The 15,350-nt window shown below is 36.3% G+C and overlaps 1 protein-coding gene across 2 annotated transcripts in view; it reads right to left on the minus strand.

Annotated features, from left to right (window-relative positions):
• Window positions 1-15,350, minus strand: part of ESR2 (estrogen receptor 2) — a 135,470-nt gene that overhangs the window by 115,978 nt on the left and 4,142 nt on the right. For both annotated transcript variants that reach the window (XM_070249126.1, XM_070249127.1), the window contains exon 2: window positions 1,303-1,433. The gene's annotated coding sequence lies outside the window, so the exon portion shown is untranslated. The remainder of the gene's footprint in view (window positions 1-1,302; window positions 1,434-15,350) is intronic.

Consider the following 15,350-nt stretch of genomic DNA (forward strand, 5'->3'; position numbering starts at 1 on the left):
TACCTGACCCAGCTCAAGACTTCCATTTGCTCCATATAGAGAAAGTAACTTTGCAATAACCAATCCACTTTTTCCTGGCACATCTTCCCTGTTCATGCTCCCTCTGCTTATAAAAGTCTTTCATTTTGTACAGCTCCTCAGAGCTCCTTTATATCTGCTGGACTGGCTGCTGTCTGATTAGTGAATGGCTGAATAAAAGTCTACTAGATGAATAAAATGTCTGTGGAAAAATTTCTTTTAACAGGAGAGAAAAAGGTTTTAGAATGTGAGAGATATAGTAAGAAAAGTGAAGAAAATGGAAGGTATTACTGTGAATTATGGATATTGGATCTCTTTGTTGCTTGAAAGGGGCAAACTAAGATTGGAATTACTATCAAGTACTTTTGAGTACTGAATTATTCCTTTATAAACAGAACCCCACACATACATTGGATCATGTAGATTTACATAGAGATTACATAAACAAGCTATTATAGTTGAAAACATTTGAGGAACATTTCTATTACTTCCCTGACAATATTCCTCCCTACCAATAGGCTTCTCTAAAACCTACTCTTCTTATGAATTCTTATGAATCTACTGACCACTCCCCAACTCTTCTTCACCCAATGAAAATCTGGGGACATGGCTCACGTTCTTCTTCTGTACTTGACACATGCCATAATCCTAGATTTCAACAGCCAAAGTATCTTTGTGATTCACTCGCCTATTTAATTCCAATGAGCTTCACCTATATTCAGTGATGTGTTATTGAAGCCAGTTCTTTCCAGCTCCTGAGAGCTGATTGTTCATACCTCTTTCCAATTCCACACACTATGACATTATGTTGGTAGCTTGAAGTCATCCATGGTAGGAGTATTTATACCACAAAAATCAACAAATGCTACAAATTGGGGCACTTTTTTTGAGGACCAGTTTACCAGCACATGATTGCTTCTACCCTACTTTGACCACTCATACTCAGATTCAGAAACAACCTTAGATTTTGTCATCAGCAGGAATTGCTCCACCCCAGAAATTTAAAACTCCAGTATGTCATTCTCTAACCATCACCTCAACTCTCAGCTCTCTCACAGCCCTATACCCCTATACCTTCTCTTCAGTATCACAGAGACCTTCAGGCTCTATTTGCATGTTCTCTCTGTACTCTGGAAAGGCAGAAAGGCTTCCAGCAACTGTGCTGTACTGCTTCCATTAAGAAGAGGACCAACAAACTACTTAACATTTACCAATTATCTCGTGAAGTAACACAAGGTTACAAAAATCTTGTTTCTTCAAAAATTGATCAAAATTTGTTCTCACCTTCATCTGAAAATGTTCACAGCATCTTCTTTTTCTTTCAGTTCATATAGAGGGTGAACCTGTTGGCATCTGCCAACAGGTCTAGAAATATTTCTTTTTGTTCTGCCTTTTCTCTTTCAACTAGATGTATCCTGTATCAACATACAAAAGAATTAAAACAACTTTCAAATGTCAGCTAAAATAATAAAAAGAAATAGCCCCTTGAAAAAATACAGACACACACATAGTAAAAATGGATTTCTAATGAAAACAGGTGTTCAGTCAGCTAAATAGTCCCATGAAGGATGTCATTTCAGAAACCACCCTCTCAACAGATATTTGGATAGAAATATCTGCCTGGGTACCAGGATGATATTGTGATGATCAAGGCATTACACATGGACTGAAGTACTTCTATGACAACAATTTCTGAATGGGATTCTTTAATTGGGATTTGAGGAAGGAAAAAGGGATTGGAAATAATTATATAGCGATAAAGAATATGTGAAAACTTGTTTTGTCATCATATATACAAACAGCTTAGATACACAAATAGCTAATTATATGTTTGAATATTGCTTTGAATACCAATTTCTAGAGAATGGTAATATCTCTTTATTCTAAAGTTAGTTTACAGTTGTAGCCCTATTTCCATGTTTTCTATGGCCTCCTCTGCCTTAGAATTACAGCCACCAAGACTAGTTAACTTGAAGTCAAGTCAAAATAAATAACCCAAGCTGAAGCACAGACACAAAAAAAGAATTTGAAAAACTGCATTAGAGATAAGTGGTACACACTCAAAAGATCTAACATATTTGTAATTAGAGACCAAGACTAAGAAGAGAAAGACAACAAAATTGATGAAATGATGACTAAAAATTTGCCAAATCTGATGACAGACATCAATCCACAGATTAAATAAACTCTGCAAATCTCAAGCATGATAAGTATAAACAAAGCCATATCAAGGCACATCATAGTCAAATTGTTTATAATTAAAGAAAGAGAAAAGTTATAAGCAGCCACAGGAAAAAAAAGACACATTACCTTCAAAGAAACAACAATAAGACTGATGGCTGACTTTTCAACAGAAACTAAAACAGTCAGAAAATAACAGAATGACATCTTTAATGCTCTGAAATTCTTGAGGTTGATGGAAAATGATCCCATTTAGAAGCACAGAATGGTAGGAATAAAAAGCACCAGAATAGGAATAGGCAAGTGTATGGGGAAACAGAAATAAGTACCATCAGTTAATAACTACTATAATAATAAAGACTGGTGGGATTTATAACATACATAAAAGTAAGTACATGAGAAAAATAGTACAGTGAGTGTGGAGTAGTTAAATGGAGTTAAACTATCATAAGATTCTTAATTTGGGGGAGAAACTATAAAAGCATTAATTTTAAGTAAACAATCATAAATCAAGCATGCATTTCTTTAACTCTAGATCTAGGGTAATCATTAAAGATAATAAACGTATATTATTAAAATATACAGAAGAAGAAAATTACAATAACGAAAATATTAATTCAAAGAAAGTGATAAGGGAAAAATTAAGGAACTTGATTAGAGTTCTCCAGAGAAAGAGAATCAATACGAAGTGTGAATATATGTAGAAAGAGATTTATTTTAAGAAATTGGCTCTTGATTATGGAAACTGGCAAGTCTAAAATCTGCAGGGTGGACCAGCAGGCTGGAGATCCAGGGAAGAACCAGTGTTGCAGTTCAAGTCCAAAGGGTGTCTGGTAGAATTCCATCTTCCTCAAGGGAGGTCAGTTTTTTGTTCTACTCAGGCCTTAAACTGATTGGATAAGGCCCACCTATACTATGGAGGGCAGTCTGCTTTACTCAGAGTTCATCAATGTTAATCTCATCCAAAAACACCCTCACAGAAACATCCAGAATAATGTTTGACTAAATATTTGGGCACTGTCGCCCAGCTAAGTTAACCCATAAAATTAACCATCACAGGAACAAAATGGGAAAAATAGACAACAAATAGCAGTCTAGTAGACTTATATCCAACTATATCAGAATTCACTTTAAATGTAAATAGCCTAAATACTCCAATTAAAAGACAAATATTGTAAGATTGGATTAAAAAAACTCAACTATATGCTATTTATAAAAGGTATGCTTAACTATAATGACACAGAAAGGTTGAAAATAATGAATGGAAAAAGATATACCATGCAAACACCAACTGAAAGAAATATGGTTTAGCTATGTTAATATCAGACAAAGTAAACTGTAAGGCAAGAAGTATTACATGAAATAAAGGGTGAGATTTCATAATGATAAGGGGGGCAATTCAATAGAAAAAATCCTAATTTTGTATGCAAATTGCTTCAAAATTAAAAAGTAAACGTTGACAGAACCAAATAAACACATCGAAAAATCCATAAATGTAAGTGGGGATTTTAACACACTTTTTTCAGTAACTTACAGAACAAGAAGTCTTGGGCCTAAGAATCTCAGTCAAATTAGCCCTCACTGCAAGGAGAGGACAGCTAAAGGGGCTGGAAGCCACACACGGCCTCAAAAGAATCTTTGTACAGAGTCTCCTCAAGTCCACTCCACAGGACCTCCTTCCAGTCTTTCTCTCATCTCTTTCAACACTGGTAGAATGATGAAATAGTGAGGAAAAAAAATAATGGTGTACTACACAGCCACCCATCTCTTTAGCTCTAAGGACAAAAACCACAGGTCCCTAGTGCCTCACTCTGTAGCCTTAATCAGAATTGTGCTGAAGAGTTTGCTGTGCCTCGTCAGCTGTTATACAAGCAGCTGTGGCGATGGTTAATGAATTGCTTTTAATTACTTCTTCACTTGAACTTTTCAGCCATCTTAAGTCAGATAGTGTCTGCACAACTGGAAAACAAATACACACACACACACACACACACATTGATCTCTTGTTGCCAGCCATTGAGTTTAAACATGTAGTTTCGTAAAACTTTGTCTCCTGCTTCAGTTTCAGGTCCCTATATGTTTTCTTTTTGAAAGTGACTTAGGAAACGCAAACCCCAGAAGAAAATGAAAGCTATCGGTTGGACTAACGTATAGTAAACATACAGACCACAGAATAGAAATGTTCTACACCAGAACTTAAATCCCAATAGAAAAGCTTTTCCTATTTTGTGACCTTCTTAAATATTACCTTTATTATAAAAGGGAAAATTAATGAGTATGTTTTCCCCTGCTGTCAACAAAAGCATATGATCAAACATCTCCTCCCTATATACACTGACAAAATAATGACAAGTCTTAGAATGAAAAATTGTAGCAATGTTAGATTAAGCAGTAATTGAAATTCTGTAAGATTTAAACTCTGTGAATCATTCAAGAGTATGGAGTTCACATGTTATTTGCAAGTCTATGACAAGAGACATGTTTGAAATTAGAAAATTCCCTGGGTTCTATAATTCATGCCATTAAATCCTATTTGCCTTTTTCAAGACTTTGAATGTTGACTGGTGTTTTTAAAGACAATTCTGGTTAGAGACGCAATATGTTCCTCTGGGTCCTTGATATCATATTTCAGGGACATTATCAGAGATGACTATTGGGCATACTTTTCTTTGCAGCTTTCTAGGTAAGACTTCAACTCTTACGATGCAATTATTTTTATGAGAAGTTTGTTTTGAAGATTCCTCATCTAAAGAGAAAGGGAAAGTGTTTTTAAAATCATTTATAATTATGGATTTTTAAAAATTCATGATTTAAAATCATGATGGGTATTTATATATAATTATATATTAAAGTCAACCCTTTGAAATCTGTGTATTCCAGTGTTCAATACATCTTAAAAACAAAATCAAATTAGCACAGATGGCTTGGAATATGTGATTTTATTCTCAACATTAAAATCATTTAACTTTTTAAAAAGAATAATAGTACCACGAATGAACTCTATAATTCCTAGCAGAAAAGAACATTAATATCTGCTTGCTTTGGGCCACACGCATTTTGCTTTACAATGTGTCCTATAAGGGAGTGTGTTCAGTCGTCTCATCTAGAGAGGAGACTGGGTTTATTCCTTGGTTCCTGGCCTTACTTGTGCTGATCAGAAAAATGGGTAGAGAGGAAAGTCAGCAGAAAGAACAAGGCTTAAACTGATTATTTTTTTCTAATGGCAAATAAAGCAAAGAAGAGATAGGAGGGCAAGAGGGATGACTTTTGGAAGGGGTAAGCAACACAGGAGAGCCAGCACAGGCCGGGATTTAGGGAAAAGACGAAAAATGAGAGTGGGGGTAGGGGAGGGGTATGTGCAACTACTGTGAGGTAGTTTGAAGACTTTGAAGAAAAGATGGGTAAAAGGATTTTCCAGAAATCCAGAAATTTTATATGATGCATTTTCCCCCTGTTGCTGACTCTGCAAGAGAACTCAGTAGAGGATGTGCATTTCCTACACGTGAACACTCTATTCTTTAAAATATTGTTCCATTTCCCAAAAAAACACGCTTGCTAAAGTTGTTACATAATTTTCAACCTAAACAATTCTAATAGGATGATTGCCATCTTCCCACCGTGGAGGACAGGAATTGCTAAATACCGGGCAGTCTGACACTGGGTTTGTTGAGGCAGTTCCAAAAAACTCTAAAGAGAAATCAGTTGCTCAGTCTGAGTAGTGTGGAGAGAGGTCCTTAAAAAAATTGCAGCATTATTAAACTAAAACTGCTTAGAATCAACTACAGCTATTTAGTTGTAATATTAATTAGCGAATTCTCTCTAAAGAAAAGCAGTGAAGTAACTAGTTAAAAGAACTCATCAGTTGATAATGAAATGATTTGAAATGTTTTATTTTGTGCTACACTCCAGGATTAGATTCTCTCCTCTTCCTACTTCCTTACATGAAAGAAACTTTTCACTTAGAAATTCTAAAGGAGTAGTTTTTTTAAAAAAAGAAGCACTTCTTTAGCAATTCGGGGTCTTTTGTTGCCCCATATGAATTTTAGGATTCTTTGTTCTAATTCTGTAAAGAATGTCATTGGGATTCTGATTGGGATGGCGTTGAACCTGTAGATTGCTTTAGGTAGAATGGACATTTTAACTATGTTTATTCTTCCAATCCATGTACATGGAATGTCTTTCCATCTCCTTATGTCGTCATCCAATTCTCTCAGAAAGGCCTTGTAAGGCCCCAAATTTCTAAAGCAATCCTGAGAAAAAAGAACAAAACGGGAGGCATCACAATCCCTGCCTTCAAAACATACTACAAAGCTACAGTAATCAAAACAGCATGGTACTGGTACAAAAACAGGTGCACAGATCAATGGAACAGAATTGAAAGCCCAGAAATAAAACCACACATCTATGGACAGCTAATCTTTGACAAAGGAGCTGAGGGCATACAATGGAGAAAAGAAAGTCTTTTCAACAAATGGTGCTGGGAAAACTGGAAAGCCACATGTAAAAGAATGAAAATTGACCATTCCTTTTCACCATTCACCAAAATAAACTCAAAATGGATCAAAGACCTAAAGGTGAGACCTGAAACCATAAGGCTTCTGGAAGAAAACGTAGGAAGTACACTCTTTGACATCAGTATTAAAAGGATCTTTTCGGACACCATGCCTTCTCAGAGAAGGGAAACAATAGAAAGAATAAACAAATGGGACTTCATCAGATTAAAGAGCTTTTTCAAGGCAAGTGAAAACAGGATTGAAACAAAAAAACAACCCACTATCTGGGAAAAAATATTTGCAAGTCATATATCTGACAAAGGCTGAATATCCTTAATATATAAAGAACTCTCGCAACTCAATCACAAAACATCAAACAACCCAATCAAAAAATGGGCTGGAGACATGAACAGACATTTCTCCAAAGAAGATATACTGATGGCCAATAGGCACATGAAAAGATGCTCATCATCGCTGATCATCAGGGAAATGCAAATCAAAACTACACTAAGATATCACCTTACACCCGTTAGAATGACAAAAATATCTAAAACTAATAGCAACAAATGTTGGAGAGGTTGCGGAGAAAAAGGAACCCTCATACACTGCTGGTGGGAATGCAAACTGGTGCAGCCACTATGGAAAACAGGATGGAGAGTCCTCAAAAAACTAAAAATGGAACTACCATACGATCCAGCCATCCCACTACTGGGTATTTATCCAAAGAGCCTGAAGTCAGCAATCCCAAAAGTCCTGTGCACCCCAATGTTTATTGCAGCACTGTTTACAATAGCCAAGACATGGAAGCAACCTAAGTGCCCATCAACAGACAAATGGATAAAGAAGATGTGGTACCTATATACAATGGAATACTACTCAGCTGCAAAACAGAACAAAATCATTCCATTTGCAATAACATGGATGGACCTTGAGAGAATTATGTTAAGTGAAATAAGCCAGCAAGAGAAAGATAATCTGTGTATGACTCCACTCATATGAAGAATTTAAAACTATGGACCAAGAACAGTTTAGTGGATACCAGGGGAAAGGTGGGGTGGGGGGTGGGCACAAAGGGTGAAGTGGTGCACCTACAACATGACTGACAAACATTAATATACAATTGAAATTTCACAAGATTGTAACCTATCAATAACTCAATAAAAAAAAAAAAAGAAGCACTTCTTGAGCAATTCTAATTCTTTCCTTCAGGCATTCATTTGTCAGTTTCTATTATCAAAAATGTGATTTGCTTCATTCCTAACGCCATGTATTACAAATGAGATCCTAAGACCTGCTTATTAACTTAAAATAATAATTTAAATATTTTATTAAAGATTTATTTAAAAATACCTTTTTTAAAAACTAGATCAAATGTTTTATAAATGTAAAGTTTACAATTTATTTATATTTTTAATTTTAAAATATTAATTAAATCAGTCATTTTTGTTGTGCTCCCCTTGAAGTCACTGAGTCTGTTAATTTCATCTCTGCTCTCTCATATCCATCCCTGCCGCCTCTGTGCCGCTTCAGGCTCCCACTGCCTGTCTCATGCACTGCTCCACAACCTCCTCCCTGATCTCCCTGCCTCCAAGCTGGCATCTCTCTGAGCCACCTTTTCATTCATTCCACAAACAAGCCTTTAGTGCCGTCTATGTTCTAAGCATGTGCTAGGCTCTGGAGAGCCAAAGAAGATTGAGAACTCACAAGATTTTCCTAGCTCACCCAGGAGATCAATTTGAAAACTAATAATTAGACAAATAATTGCACCATAACAAGTACAATGATAGTAGTATGAACAGAACGCTCCAAGAACACAAGCAAAGGATATCTATTATGCCTTCAGTTGTTGTCTCAGATCTTTTTACATCATGCCTCCTTAAAAATCTGTGATGATTCCCCATTGAGTAGGAACTCAGATAGCACATTATTCCAGCTCCTCCATTGTCTGGCTCCCATCTACTTTATACACCTAAATAATGAAACAACTGTTGAGTACAATGGAATAAGAAATGAAAAATACTATTTTATGCAGGTATATTAGCTAGTATGAACTGTAACCTGTCATGGAACAATCAAAACAGAATTTGTCAAAGTTTAACAACCTACTTTTTAAAATCAGATTTACTCTAGATAGCTTTCAGTTGTTTCTAAAATTCAGAACCATCCATAATATATAAAGATATGCAGCCTGTGTATGAGAAAGAGACTGTAAAACAACGCCTCTTCTTCCCTTCATCCACAGTATTAGAATTTTTATGGTAACATAGGCACTCAGGATGACAATTAAATTTCCCCATCCTGTCTTAGTCTTACTGGCAAATAGGATGTAGGCAGAAGTGTTATGTGGCAGCTTCCAGTACTCTTCCTTAAGAAATGGAGCTAGGAGATGCACTTTCTCTCTCCTTTATCTCCCACTTCATTCTGTTGCCTAGGATCCCTCTTGGACCACGAAGTCCAAATACCTAGTTCCCTGCCACCATGGAGAGCTCTACTGGCTCTTGACAAGCCTACTCAAACTCATATGTAGGAGAAAAATAAACTTCTATCTTTATTAAGCCATTGTTATTTGGGGTTTTCTCTCAACCACAACCAATCCTAAACTATTTAATATATCATGATTAAGGATGTTCACAAAATTGTACCTCAGGTTCTTAAAGAAAAGCGTTCCAAAAATATTTTGCGCAACAGAAGCATCGTAAAATTAAAAGCAGAGCCTCCAAAAGGAACTACTTTTAAGAAGATCTGGAGTCTTCTCTGTCACCCACCACATCCAGTTGGTTACCAGCTCCCTTCACCTCTAGTGAACTGCATCTCCACAGTTCAGCCTTCTTATCATTATGCACACTGCTACAGCTACAATTTAAACCCTCACCCTCTCTCACCAAAACGATTACAATTCTCTCCTAGTTTATGTCTCAGTCCCTAACCTCATTCCCCTCTAATCTAGCTTCCACAATGTTGGGAGTTACTTCTCCCCAATGAGAAATATTATCAATAAAATAATAGCTAACATTTACTGAGAAATTGCTACATGTGAGACGATGTGTTAAGCATTTATATACCCTACTTCAGTTAGTCCTCCCAACAATTCTAGGTGGTATTATCCTCACTTTAGATGAAACACCAAGAGGTTCAATAACTTGCTCAGAGCTTTTTCAGCTAGTTAATCTTACTAGTAAAGCACTTTGCATATTGTAGTATAATTAGTAAGACTATATTAGTCTGTCTCTTCCACACAGTTTATTGAGGGCAAGAACCATTTCTTTTTTCAGTCCATATTCTGAATCCCTAAGAACGGTTAGACTTCTTTACTTGTAATATTTTTCTTTCTCTAGTGTTCCAAAATTTTCTCAGGCAAGTTTAATTTGGGACTCTTTCAAAAGTTAGTAAACAATTTCACCACCATTGACACTGAAAAGTCACCAGCAAAGCAGCATCAGTAAATAGCTAATATTCAGAAAGTTTATTTCTTTGCAACTAAGTGTACAGAAATGAGAAGATTAAATAGGACCCTTCTGCATACAGGCAAATGACAATGATCGCAAACAGGATAAATGTCTCAATGTAGTTTTAAAAAATAGCTATATTGAAGTATAATTGGCATACTATAAACTGCATATATAATAGTATACAATTTGATAAGTTCTGACATATACACCCATGAAACCACCACCACAATCAGGATCATCTCATCCCCAAGTTTCCTCATGCCCCTTTGTAGTGTAGTCCCTCTCTCTTGTTGTTTGCCCCCCACCCCACCTCACCCCATGTCCAGTCAATAACTGATCTGCTTTCTGTCACCATATATTAATTTGCATTTTTCTAGAATTTTATATAAAAGGAATGATACAATATGTATACAAAATAACAAATCCAATAGTTATTTTGAGGCTCATCTACAATATTGCACATATCAATAATTCATTTCCTTTTATTGCTGAGTAGTATTTCATTGTGGATATACCACAATTTGTTCGATTCATCCATTTATGAGTTATTTGGGTTGTTTCTTGGTTTTGGCTACTACAAATAAAGTTGTTTGAACATTCATGTACAAATTCTTGAGTGGGCATATGCTTTCATTTCTCTTCAGTAAAATCTAGGAGTGGAGTGGCTGGATTACATGGCAGGTGTGTTTAACATTTTAAGAAACTGCCATACCATTTCCCAAGGTGGACGTACCAATTTTACATTTCTGCCAGCAGGATAAGAGTTCCAGTTCTTCCACATCCATGCCAACATTTAGTGTGCTCTTTTTAATTTTAGCCATTCTAATAGGTGTGTAATGATATCTCATTGTGGTTTTAATTTGCATTTCCCTAATGGCTAATGATGTTGAGCATCTTTTCATGTGTTTATTTGGCATTTGTATAACTTCCTTGGAAAGATGTCAATTCATATCTTTTTCCCACTTTTTAGTTGACTTGTTTGTTTCCATGCTATGAGTTTTGAGAGTTCTTTACATGTTCTATATACTAGTCCTTTATCAGATGTGATTTACAAATACTTTCTCTCAGTCTGTGGCTTGTCTTTTCATTTTCTTAAAGTTGTTTTTCAAAGAGCAGATCTCTTTGCTCTTTGTTTTTTATTTTTTTAATTAATTTATTTGTTATTGTGGTAACATTGGTTTATAACATTATATAAATTTCAGGAGTATATCATTATATTTCTACTTCTGTGTAGATTACATCACGTTCACCACCCAAAGACTAATTACAATCCCTCACCACACACATGTGCCTCATCACCCCTTTTGCCCTCCTGCCTCCCCTCTTCCCCTCTGGTAACCACCAATCCAATCTCTGTTTCTATGTGTTTATTTGTTCTTGTTTTTATCTTCTACTTATGACTGAGATAATATGGTATTTGACTTTCTCCCTCTGACTTATTTCACTTAGCATAATACCCTCAAGGTCCATCTATGTTGTCACAAATGGCTGGATTTCACAGTTTCCTTATGGCTGAGTAGTATTCCATTGTGTATATATACTATATCTTCTTTATCCATTCATCCCTTGATGGGTACCTAGGTTGCTTCCAAGTCTTGGCTATTGTGAATAATGCTTCAATGAACATAGGGGTGCATGTATCATTACACATTCATGTTTTCATATTCTTTGGATAAATACCCAGCAGTGGAACAGTTGAATCATTGGGAGTTCCACTCTTAAATTTTTGAGGAATCTCCATACTGTTTTCCATAGTGGCTGTACCAGTTTGCACTCCCACCAACACTGTATGAGGGTTCCTTTCTCTCCACATCCTCTCCAACACTTATCGTTTCCTGTCTTGTTAATTACAGCCTTTCTGATGGGAGTGAGGTGATATCTCATTGTAGTTCTGATTTGCATTTCCCTGATAGTTAATGATGTTGAACATCTTTTCATGTGCCTGTTGGCCATCTGTATATCTTCTTTGGAGAAATGTTTGTTCAGATCTTTTACCAATTTTGTAATTGAGTTGTAGTTTTTCTGTTGTTGAGATGTATGAGTTCTTTGTATACTTTGGATATTAATCCCTTATCAGATATATGGTTTGCAAATATCTTCTCCCAATTGTTAGGCTGTCTTCTCATTTTACTGATTGGTTTCACTTGGTTTCCTTTGCTGTGCAGAAGCTTTTTAGTTTGATGTAGCCCCATTTGTTTATTTTTTCTATTGTTTTCCTTGTACCATCAGACATGGTACTTGAAAATATGCTGCTAAGACCAATATCAAAGAGTATACCGCCTATGTGCTCTTCTAGAAATTTCATCATTCCAGGTCTTACATTCTTTAATCCATTTTGAGTTAACTTTTGTGTATGGTTTAAGATAATGGTCTACTTTTATTCTTTTGCATGTGGCTGTGCAGTTTTTCCAACACCATTTATTAAAGAGACTTTCCTTTCTCCATTGTATGTTCTTGGCTCCCTTGTCGAGAATTAGCTGTCCATAAATGTGTGGGACAAATGTTTTTAATTTGATGAAGTGCAATTGATCAAGTTTTCCCTTTTAAGGATCATGCTTCTGGTGTCACATCTAAGAAGTCTTTAACCCAAGATCACAAATATTTTCTCTATAGTTAATTTTTGTAGTTTCAGCTCTTATATTTAAGTCTATGATTCATTTTTAGTTCACTTTTTTATATCATACAAGATATGGATCAAAGTGCTCTCTCTCTTTTTTTGGGTGGGCGGGGCATATGGGTCCAACTGCTCCAGAATCATCTGTTGGAAAAACTACCCTTTCTCCACTGAATTGTCCTTCTACCTTTACATTTAAAAACTCAGATGTCTATATATATGTGGACATCTCTGGATTTTCTATTCCATTTCATTGATCCTTTTATTTATCTTTATGCCAGTATCACACATATTGATTATTATAGCCTTAAACAAATCTTAAAATCAGGTAGTATTAATCCTTCAACTTTGCTACTCTTTTTCAAAGATGTTTTGGCTGTTCTAGGTCCTTTGCATTTGTATATGAACCTTACAATCAGCTTGTCATTTATATAGATGATGATAGCACTCTTCTCCCAAACAAACTTTATAAAAATAAAATGAAAATTATTTGGCACCTTGAAGTAAAATGGAAAAACAGTAGTGTAATTCAATTATTCTACTGTGGTTTTAGGTTCATATGTGACTCCTACTCCCACTTCTATACACCCATAGGAATTATCAAAACTTTAAATCAGAAGGATATAGTAGCGGCTTGCCCCATGGCTGAGTGGTTAAGTTCATGCACTCTGCTTTGGTGGCCCAGCGTTTCATCAGTTTGGATCCTGGGCATGGACACAGCACCACTCATCAGGCCATGCAGAGGCAGCATCCCACATAGCACAACCAGAAGAATATACAACTATGTGCTGGGGGGGCTTTGGGGAGAAGGGAAAAAAAAAAAGATTTGTAACAGATGTTAGCTCAGGTGCCAATATTTAAAAAAAAAAAAGGATATAATATGTTATGCTTCACCTGGTAGAAAGCAAAATCCACAACGTTTTACCATATCAGGTACAGGACAAAATCCCAAATCCAAGATAAATCCCAGGAGAAACACGGTGTCTATAAAATGAATGTCTGCACTGAGTGGCAGACTGCTTGCACATCAAAGAAGCTGTTGCAAAAAAGAAAAAGAAAAAAGAGGACGGAGAAGCAGCAACTGATGCTAGGTGAACACATCATAAAGGTTCAAAAAGAGGGTGTGAGGACTTTTAAAATGATCCAATAAGAACTGCAGCTCTTTACTTTCCTGATTAATAAAATGAAAACAACACAGCAGATTTCCTCAAGTACAAGAAAAACATTAAGAAAATGATCCCACCGAAAGCAAAACCCCCAGCAAATGTGAACATCATATTTTGGTTAATTCTGCTGTGAAATTCCTAAAATAGGTCAAATTTTTGTTCTTCAATATATACTTACCCCTTCAGAGAAGAAGTACAAATAAGAATTCCATTGTCTAGTCCTAAAGCAAAGATTAGTTATCTTGAAAACTGGGATACTAATTCCAGGGAAATGCTTTTACAGCAGTGAAAATATGTCCCAATTATGTATCGGTCATGACAGAATCACTAGGAAGAAAGTTCACAGGTCATCTAGAAGTTCTCAACCCAGCCTGCATATTAGAATCTCAGAGTTTAAAAAATACACATGCCTGGACCCTACCCTGAGTTCTGATCGATTTTAACTGATCTAGTGTAGGCACTAGGCATACATTTTTTAAAAAGCTGCCCACATAATTCTAACATGAAGATAGAGTTGACAAGCACTGTCCAACTATTTTATATATGATAAAACTAAGACAGGGAGAAATTAAGTGATTTTCTCAAGAATGAGACTAATAATTATTAACTAAAACAACAGAATGTAATACTTACAAATACTTGTATCATTTCTTGCTGCTTATGATATTACCCCCAAAACACAGCAACTTAAAACAGCAAACATGTATTATCTAACATGATTTCGAGTGGCTTACGTGAGTGATCTGGCTCAGGGTCTCGTGTGACATTGCTGTCAAGTGTCACCTGGAGTTGCAGTCATCTGAAGGTTTGACTGGGGCTGAAAGGAACTGTTCTAAGGTGGCTCACTCACACGACTGTTGGCAGGCCTGTTCGTCCTGTTCCCCCTGGCTGTTTGGAGTCAGCCTCATTTCTTGCCACATGGGCCTCTCCATAGCACTGCCTGATATGTCCTCATGACAGGGAAGCTGGTTTGCTCAAATGAATGATCCAAGAGAAGGAGCAAGGAGGAAGTCATGATGCCTTTTATGACCTACTGACATACCACCACTTCTACCATATTCTACTCACTAAAAGCTAGTTACTAAGTCCAGCCTAGACTCAAGAGGAGGGGAATTAGCCACCACTCTTTGAAGGAAAGAGTACCAAAGAATTTGTGGTTTTATTTTTTTCTTTTTTTGGTGAGGAAGATTGTCCCTGAGGGAACATCTGTGCCAGTCTTCCTCTATTTTGTATGTGGGATGCCACCACAGCATAGCTTGATGAGCAGTGTGTAAGTCCACACCCGGGATCAGAACCCGTGAACCCTGGGCCACCTAAGCAGAGTGTGTGAACTTAACCACTACACCACACAGCCAGTTCCTGTGGTCTTACTTTAAAACTGCCACAGGAATACTGTCTGTTTCGGCTTTTTCCCTAAAACAGTGTTCAT

This window comes from Equus caballus, chromosome 24 (assembly GCF_041296265.1).
Source record: "Equus caballus isolate H_3958 breed thoroughbred chromosome 24, TB-T2T, whole genome shotgun sequence".
Taxonomy (NCBI): domain Eukaryota; kingdom Metazoa; phylum Chordata; class Mammalia; order Perissodactyla; family Equidae; genus Equus; species Equus caballus.